Here is a 7,500-nt window from a genome sequence, read left to right as displayed (position 1 = left end):
TTTTCCCTGTTGGCATCACGACTTGGAAAAGTGTGTCAACACGCAGGCGCCGAATCCTCCGAAAGTCGACGATCCGAGGTAATAAGACGCCGAATTATGAGCCTCGACTGGCGCTAATGCAGCCAGCTGTACTTCCAGTGAGCGGCTCCTGCTTCACGTCATTGAGGATTGACTGGAACTGGATTCGCTGAGAGGAAAATCCACTCAAAAAGCACCTCGACGCCGTTTCATGTATAAAAGAGGAGAAATGCTGGAGTTGTGCCTTTTTGTTTTCCTGGGCAGGTTTCCCCGCTGCTTGGCGTGTTTCTGCTGTGCTCGTGGACAACGGCGCCAAACATGCGGTCGGCGGATTCATCGGAATAAGCGGAGACGCCGTTTTACGCCCACGTGGCGCCGCTCGGCGAAGAGGGCAGAAGATTCTGGGCCCTCCGCAGAAAGAAGTCACGCGGCCGCTGCTGCGAAAAGCTCAAATGACACGTGTAATAACTCGGGAGCGTGGTCGCGTTCTCCCACCTGTAAGGCGCAGGATGGCGGCTTTAACTAAGCGTGATTTAGAGCGTGTTCAGAACCCCGGAGAGGAGTCAAGGTGACGCTGTCGTTCTCGCGATCCGCTCTCCTTTGTGTGTCCGTCACTGAAGAGCCCTCGATGAAATCTACGGCGAAACAAAACAGCCAGACAACGGGCGGCGGGCCCCACCGCCCCCCCCCAAGGCCCCTCGCCGCTCCACAGAGAGAAAGGGACGACGAAGAGGAGGATGAAGAGGCAAAGCGGGCGGAGGAGAAAAGGGAAAGGCGGCTCCAGCGGATGCTGGAGATAAAGTGAATGTCACGGGGTGAAAGGAGCGGACGCAGATAACGTAATGGACTGATATTCTCTGCTGTGGCTCTCTGAATGGACGCTGCTGATTGACACACACACACACACACACACACACACACACACACACACACCTGGAAGGACTTATATTGATCTGCATCCGATTGAAGATCAATATCCGCTCATGCTCCTTTGTCTCATTTGCCAAATAACAAAAGCCTCAGTCCACACACTCTCTCACGGCAGACACACACATTGTGCCGCTGAGAGCGCGGCGTACAGTCTCAGTGTGCGTGTGCATGTGTGTGCGTGTGTGTGTATGTGCGCGTGTCGGAGGTTCTGACTCTCGTTAGCTTGGCTGTTGCGCTCGTTGCCGTACACTTGGCAACCTCTCGTCAGTTCGACCCTTTCATAAGCCTCCAACCACCAAGAGCCCTGGCAGCGAGCCTCCAATCTGTGTGCGTGTGTGTGTGTGTGTGTGTGTGTGTGTGTGTTTAGGGGCAGGAGTCAAGCCAGACCTTTCTGATCTGTTTTGACACCACGGAATTGCACAAGTGACAGGGCTCCTCAAACAAGGCGGTGGTGGAAGGCCCTTAGACACACACACACACACACACACACACACACACAGACACACACAATGGTTTGTAAAAGCATTATTGCACTGGGGACACGAACACATTGGATGTGTGAGTAAGCACCCGAGCGGCGCTCACAAAGAACACGTTGAGGAGAGAAGAGTCCTTTTGCTCGACGAGAGCCGGGTAGCGTTTTTCCTTCTGCTCGATCTTATTATTCATCAATTGACTCATTCATGTCAGAGAGCCGGCTGTGCAGGCAGAGCACGGCGTGTCGCCTGGGACCAGCGGCTGCACTGAATCACATTACGGCGGGAAGAAGAGAGAGGACAGACAGGGAGAGGGGGGAGGCGGGAGGGGGAGGGGAGAGAGGGGGGGAGAAAGGAGATGAAAGAGCAACAAATGAGAGATTTCCCTGTGAGGCGCATAAATCAGCAGACTATGAACGGCAGAGCTCAAAGCCCGGCTCCCAGGCCGCGGACCGGAGCCTCGCCACGCACGCACGCACGCACACACACACACGCACACACACACACACCACCTCTTTGCATGCACGTTACTACTGTTGTTACATCCCAATCTCGCCGCACCTACACGAGCGCGTTCCGAACCATCAGAAGCCGGCGAGGGTGCGCGGAGGCCCGCCGGCCGCCGGCTGTGATGCCGCGGAAAATAAATGACAAGAAGCGAAAAAGCCGGAGCCGAAGCTGGAGAAGAAGGAGGCGAATGGGGGGGGGGGGGGACGCGGCAGATGGAACTGCGAGCGCGGAGGGGGGGGGGGGGGAACGCGCGGCCGGCCTCGGTGGGAGGAAGTGCCGTATATGGCCACGGAGGGCAGGAACTCACCGCACACCAGAGGTTCTTAGGAAGCAGGAAGGAGGGCAGAGGGGGGGGGGGGGGGGGGGGGTGGGGGGCAGTTAAGAGCACGTTTTTCCATGTTCTACCAAAGAAAACAGGGGATTTTGGGGTCCTACGAGACGGGTCCTGTGGGTCAGAATGAGACACAAACGGTATGTATGGTCGCACACACACACACACTAATTAAAAGCATACGGCTGCTGATATTTCAGGAAAGCCGGCGGTGAGAGCCAATAATGCAATTCCGTCTAACTGGTGTGTGTGTGTGTGTGCGTGTGTGTGTCTGCGTGGGGACGTGTGCGATGGCAAACCCCCAACCATAACCCCCACAGTTGCTCGGCCGCTGCGGTGAACAGAGAAGAAGCCTGTTCTGGGACTTCTGGTCGTCTTCCAGTCCGACATGCCGGTGCCCCGCCCCTGTGGTCCATTCATTCTGCAGCCACAGACACACACACAGACACACACACAGACACACACACACTGACAGTAATGATTTGAAGCTGCATGTGCCTCATGCGGGATGAAATGCACCGGGGGGGGTCAAGACACCAGGAGGAGGACAAAGCGAGTCGTCACCGGCAGCAGAGCGGAGACGCAGACACGCAGGTCACGCGTGTGTCCGTTGATCACGTGATCTACTGCAGCGTGAACGAAGGATGAACAGTTGTGTTTGTTTAAAGTCCACGGAAATCCAGTAGAGCGGCTGAAACCTTTTCACGCGAACAAGTTGCGCCGGTTGTGGGTCAAAGGGCACGATTATGAACACGGCGCCGCTGGAGGGCGGTTTCGCCTCTTTCTCCGTCTCCAATGAGAGCTCTGAGAACCTACGAGCTGCTCGCCACCCGTTGGCCCGGAGGAGGCGGGTACTCGGTGGAGACCTGAAGTCCGACCGGCCTCCCGGTGACGCGAATGCCGTCAGCGTCGTGTCCGCAGCCACTGCAGCTCCGAGGAGGAAACGTGGTTTGCGTCAGCTACGCGGCCGACGCCGTCTGGAGAATGTTCTTTTGCGGCGAGAGCGGCGCGGCGAGCCAAGCTGGAAATAACCCTCACGGAAATACAACACAAGACGCTATTTATTTCTCTGCAAGCGCTCGCGATTGGCGGCAGGGCGAGCCCGCCTCGGCTAAAGTTAGCTCGAACTCCGGCGGGAAAAACAAAACACACACCCACGCAGGCGCACGGCGAGCATCCGCCGCGCCGGAGTGTCCTTGAGCAAGACGGAGCCGAACCCCCGGCAGCTGTCAGCGATCGGCCTGTTTCCCTCAGGCGGCTCAAATGTCACACTGTTATTACAGCGTGCCGCTTGCACGCCGTCTGCAGCGCTTCCTTCAATCCCACCCTGCCAGAGTCATATCGCAGCGCCACGAGAGCAGGATGTGTGCGTGCGTGTGTGCGTGCGTGCGTGCGTGTGTGGTGCGTTCTACCACGCCGCTCCCTATCACCCTCCATCATCGTGAGTCGAGGGGTTGTGGTTCCTAGAGAAGCACTTTACTTAAATTAGGCCCTCAACGGCTCGACATGCAGGTGTCAGTGTGTGTGTGTGTGTGTGTGTGTGTGTGTGTGGGGGTGCCAGGCGGTCGGTGTGTCGGTTTATGTGTGTGTGTGTGTGTGTGTGTGTGAGAGACTGAACAAGAGAGAAGAGCGCGATCAGCAGACAGCGAAAACGAGAGAGGAGGCAACAAGGGAGCGAGCGGGGGAAGCGAGAGGGAATGAGGAAGGGAGGAAGGAAAGGGGGCGAGCGGGCGAGAGAGAGAGAGAGCGCAGGTGAAGTCTTATTTCATGGCGTTTCCTTTTTCTCTCTCTCCATATTCCCTCATTGCGTTAATATTTACACAGGAATCAAAGATTATTGGAGAGATTGTCGGACGGGAAATAAACGGCAGGAGAAGGAAAATAAAGCAGAGAAAGGAGGCTGGAGATTTCAGGGCTGCAACCAACAATTCTTTTTTATTGTCAATCAGTCTGACAATTATTTTGTGGACTATTTAATTCCTGGTTTATTGTGTGAATTGGAAAGTAAACGTATTCCTGCAAACTGACCCTCCAGCGCGTCGGCCTGCTCCTCGTATCAGCGGCTGCAAGAAAACACTGTTGCAATTTCAGCTTTACTTTTTCACAAAGACGTCGTATGACAGCAAACGGCATTTTCATTACTAGAGAAAACGCCCATCACTCACAATACAACATGCAATGTGAAGTTAAGTATATTAGTACTTAACTATTTGGGTAATTCATTATTCTGTGGAAGCAAAAATGTCCTTAAACATATTATTGATTTTTGCACAATTTTTCCTTTAAGAAATGATTTCAGATCCTTCAGTTCTTTATTTAGAAAAATGCTGTGTTGACACGTTGTGGGAATACAATGAAATGTAAACGCTTCCTACACATTGTGACACATTCATATTATGATAATGAGCCTGTCGCTTTATTACACTGACTTATGAGCAGCACTTTTACACAAAGTCAGCGTCACGTTCCAGACAAACGAGGGCAAAGCGCGCCGACGCCTCGGATCAGCGCAGCACATCACTTGGCCGCAAAACATCTGCACGTCTGCACGTCACGAGCAAAAGGAAAACCCACGAGAGCGGGACGGTTCCGTTAAAGACACAGAACTTCGTCTTCTCGTGATTATTTATCGATGCGTTGAGTTCAGAAATATGTCGTTGGGCTTTGGCAACAACATCGACGGCGCTGAAGTGCATTTGATTAGACGTCTTTTCAAGACAAAGTGGAAAACAAATGGAAGAGCCGATAAAACGCAGACAAGAACGACGCTGAGAGGTTCTAATGAAGCGCACACACACACACACACACACACACACACAGGCAGGATTACGCACACTCACACAATAGACTGCCCTATATTATGCATGCGCACACGCTCCCAAACATCACAAAAACACACATCAAAACGACGGAATAAGACAGTAGGCGGTTATTAGAGAGACAAAAGAGAAAAATAGAGAGAAGGAGAAGAGACACTTTAGCATCAATCAAAGAGAGAGAGAGAGAGAGAGAGAGGGGGGAGAGAGAGAGAGAGAGAGAGAGAGAGGGGGGAGAGAGAGAGAGAGGGAGGAGAGAGAGAGGGGAAGAGAGAGAGGGAGAGAGACAGAAAGGAGAGTGTGCTTTTAATCAGCCCCGATCCAAAATTTAGACATGCACACACGGAGGCACAAGCAGTCCCAGTAGGATTAGGACCTCAGCACTGTGCGTGTGTGTGTGTGCGTGTGTGTGTGTGTGTGTGTGTGTGTGTGTGTGTGTGTGTGTGTGCGTCCCACGAGACTGATTAGCCATGAATGACTGATGACGGATCTTTGTTGTTGTTTTCTCTCTCTCTCTTTCACAACTCTCTTTTCTTGTTTTCCTTCTCACAACTCTCAGCTCGGCCTGAGCATGGAAGTCGATTCACACACACACACACACACACACACACACACACACACAGCGACAATCACATATATAAGGCTGCACACACACTCCATGTATATTCAACGAGGGCTCCTGAATATACTTAATGCTTTCATGTGTGTCACTGTGTAACGATCCATGCTGTTCCACACAGCTGCTTCTTCCTCTTTTTACTCTCTTACCCCCCATCGCACGCACACACAGACACACACACACACACACACACACACAGACACGCACACAGGGACCGTTTTCCTGGATAACAGCACATTGGCTGTCTCTCCCTCCAAACACTCAATCTGTTAAATCGTCGGTGTGACCGGGAAGAACCTGAAGGTCCGGCATCCAGGAGGCAGCGTGACCACTCGGCCTCCTTTGACCTCACCTCCAGATGAACCTACGCCCCCCCATCCATCCATCTGAGGCCCTGACAGCAAAACAAACTGGAAATAGACCGGCGTGAATGGAGGCCATTACAATATGAATGAGCCAAACGGGGCTGAAATGAATAGGGAAGCAAAACACAACGGCCGGAGGAAAAGGGGCCGGATGACGGAACCGAGTCGGCTCGAGTGACGACGAGGACGGGACGGATCAAAGCCAACGCCTTTCTCAGGTGTCGCCCGCGGCCGCCTTAAAAGGTTGCCGTGGTTGCGGCGTCTTACTTTGCATTTTCAGGGGGGGGGGGGGGGGGGGGGTTGCAGACCTGTGATTTGGCCGAGACTGTGACATCATCCCCCCGCGAGTGACATCACCTCTGTCAGGCTGCGTAAACAGCGGATCGCCGTGACCTCTGCAGCAGTGGAAAGCCATAAAGTAGCCGGGAATTATAGTGTCTGCACACACACACACACACACACACACACGCACATTATAAATACCAGCCACACATTCACATAAAACACGTTCTATTCTATTTTTAAATCGACCCCCCCCCCCCCCCCCCCCCCCTGCTGTAGAGTTAGAAGCGGCTTCGGCCTTGTGTTTTGCGGGCTGTTTAAAATGTCGTTTTTCTCTCGTTTCTCCGGCTTCAAAGGCGGCGCGCTGAGCTCTCGCTCCCTTCGGCAAATCCTCCAATCGTTTGTGATTTAGTGAGTTGGCCGTGGGCCGAGCAGCACCGGGACGGCCCGTTACAACCGGCCCGGATGATGGTGGGGAGAGGGGGAGGGGGGGGGGGGGTTTATGGACCTGGAGGGGGACAATGTGGAAAAGGAGAGGAGCTGGTCTGAACCAGGCGAGGAGGCGCTGGGTGTGTGGGGAGCTGGATATAAGAGCTGGGGATCGATTGAGAAGAGACGGGGGGGGGAGGAAGAGAGGGGGAGGTGGCAGTGAGGAGGAAGGAGGGCTGGAGGACCACTCCAGGAGCTGAGGAGCGAACGCAGAGAGAAGGGGAAGTGAGAGAGGGAAGCAGAAGGAGAGGAAGAAGAGGGAGGCCTGGCCAGAGAGGGACAGAAGACGATGAAGAAGAAGAAGAAGAAGAAAAGAGGGAGGAGAGAGAGAGAGAGAGGAAGACAGACAGAGAGCACATGGCCACAGGAAGTCTGGCGCTTTCCACTCACAAGCCAAGTCATCAGATGGCGGTGTGTGTTCACACCCCAGAGATGTCGCAACCAAGCGCTCCCCACTCCCTCCGAATCGCCGCCACCGACAATAAGCAGCTGCTCACATGTTGGATGAGAGTTGGAGGCGAGACAAAAGTCTTCTGTCGGTGCAGCAAATGTTCGTCGGGAAACAAACGTGCGCTTTTCGCTCGGAGCCCCCGCGCCGCTTATTCAGACGCTCCGCCGGCGCGCTGTGGGGATGTGACCTTTCCGAGGTCACCGTTACTCCGAG

General features: G+C 54.0%; 1 protein-coding gene across 5 annotated transcripts in view; it reads right to left on the bottom strand.

The window, feature by feature from the left end:
* Window positions 1-7,500, bottom strand: part of bahcc1b (BAH domain and coiled-coil containing 1b) — a 52,868-nt gene that overhangs the window by 31,552 nt on the left and 13,816 nt on the right. Inside the window, exon 2 of one of the 5 annotated variants that reach the window (XM_078102561.1) lies at window positions 4,294-4,328. The exons of the other annotated variants lie outside the window; for them this stretch is intronic. The gene's annotated coding sequence lies outside the window, so the exon portion shown is untranslated. The remainder of the gene's footprint in view (window positions 1-4,293; window positions 4,329-7,500) is intronic. 5 annotated transcript variants of the gene reach the window in all.

The sequence above is a fragment of the Gasterosteus aculeatus genome, chromosome 5, assembly GCF_964276395.1.
Source record: "Gasterosteus aculeatus chromosome 5, fGasAcu3.hap1.1, whole genome shotgun sequence".
NCBI classification, from domain to species: domain Eukaryota; kingdom Metazoa; phylum Chordata; class Actinopteri; order Perciformes; family Gasterosteidae; genus Gasterosteus; species Gasterosteus aculeatus.
The sequence above is the reverse complement of the archived record's forward strand: the minus strand, read 5'-3'. Positions and strand labels throughout refer to the sequence as shown.